The sequence below is a fragment of the Tupaia chinensis genome, unplaced genomic scaffold (genome assembly GCF_000334495.1).
Source record: "Tupaia chinensis unplaced genomic scaffold, TupChi_1.0 Scaffold000628_1, whole genome shotgun sequence".
Taxonomy (NCBI): Eukaryota; Metazoa; Chordata; class Mammalia; order Scandentia; family Tupaiidae; genus Tupaia; species Tupaia belangeri.
Genome location: NW_006160148.1, coordinates 214,583 through 216,099, shown reverse-complemented (window position 1 = coordinate 216,099; position 1,517 = coordinate 214,583). Strand labels below are relative to the sequence as shown.

The following is a 1,517-nucleotide window of genomic DNA, read 5'->3' as shown; positions in this document are numbered from 1 at the left end:
CCTCACCGACTTCAAGCTCGGAACTACGGCGGCGGTTCCCTCTCGACGTCGAAGCCTTCCTCCCTTCCAGGGAGAGACGAGGCAGCGGTCGAACAAAGCCCACGAGCACGGACCAGCTAGCTACCAATCACCCCGGCGTCTCCAACTCCACCTCCTCCTGCCTCTACTGACAAAATGGAGGCCGCGGCGAGCGCAGAAGCAGGGCCGGGAGGCTCCGCGGCCAATCACAACACGACAGCGCGGGGCCGGGCCAATGAGAAGCGGGCCGCCGCCTGTTGCTGAGGCAAGCGGGGGGGGAAGGGCGGGGGGGTTGTTGTGGTAGCGCGTTTGAAATCCTTCCCGGGAGGAGCATGTCGGGAATAACTGCCCGAGGCCCAAGCGGCCGCCCCTGCCCTACCCCGCGGCTCCTCCCTGCGTTCCGACGACCCGGGTCACTGGCACACCCAGCCCCTGCCGCCAGTTCTGGACCCTCAGTGCTGGCGCGGTCCCAGCTCCCGGCACCCCGGGCGTCACGCGCTCTGCTCTCACCCCGGGGAGGACGCGCGCCCCTGGCGGCCACTCCGGGCCTCGGGGCGCTGGGCGCCTGGAAGGAGAAACGCTCCCACTCGCCCTCCGGCTCCGGCCCGCGGTGTAGAACGCCCCGGAAGGGAACCTCTGAGGGAGGGCCGATTGGTTCCCAGGTTAGGTTCATTGAGTCGCGTAACCTGCTCTTACAGTTGAAAGCTGGTTGTAAAAGTTGCTTACCGAGGCCAGGCCCCTGCCCACCTGCTTGGCCTTGGCTCCTGGCACTCCCTTAATTCTATTCTTCGTTTCTGTGCGTTGCTAAACCTTGGGATTCCCTCGGGTCCTGCCGCTCTTCAGCCTGGCCATTACTCTAAAGTTGCCTCTCCTGCGAAGGCGTTTCCGACACACAGATCAACCTCACCACTGCCTCCTCGTCGCCCGTCCTTGCCGCCCTGTGTCACACTGTTACAATTACTAGTGACTGTCAGTCTCCGCCCACGCACACGCCGGGGTTTACATTTTTGAGCACGGCATCTGGCCCGTCCCAAGTGTCCAGCGAGGGCTGCCCCTTTACTCCTCTTTCAGCCCCGTTTGAATGAAAAGGGGGGAGAGGATATCTACCCTTTGGTTGATTATGATGGCAGAGTGAAGGGAGAGGAGAGAGGGGGTAGCTTCTTTGGAGTAAATGTGAGAGCCGCTCCAAATGAACTTTTTTAAAGAGGTTTTTGCCTTAGGACATGTTCTGGGGGGTGGGGGACAGAGACAGTGAGAGGGAAAGTGAGAAATCACCGGGGGCGGGGTGGGGGAAGTGGCCCGCCACCAATCCCTTCACCTCCGTTTCTCTCCCGGTCCTCCCAGAATCTTGAGCATGCACTCACGCATGCTCTGCGTGGTTTTCAAGCCAGCGGGTCCAGGACTTGAACGACAGCTGACCATGTGGGAATCCAATGAAGTAACTGCTAAGCCATCTGCTGGCCCCTCAAAATGAACATTTTTAAAACGGGCCAGATTGC

At 61.0% G+C, this 1,517-nt stretch overlaps 1 protein-coding gene across 2 annotated transcripts in view; it reads right to left on the bottom strand.

Moving 5' to 3' along the window:
* PNRC2 (proline rich nuclear receptor coactivator 2) overlaps positions 1–958 on the bottom strand; it is a 4,273-nt gene extending 3,315 nt beyond the window's left edge. The window contains exons 1-2 of one of the 2 annotated variants that reach the window (XM_006159378.3): positions 745–958; positions 7–278 (exon numbers count right to left, since the gene is read on the bottom strand). The gene's annotated coding sequence lies outside the window, so the exon portion shown is untranslated. The remainder of the gene's footprint in view (positions 1–6; positions 279–744) is intronic. The other variant, XM_027776126.1, reaches the window with a different exon arrangement.
* Between the last annotated feature and the right edge of the window lie 559 nt (positions 959–1,517).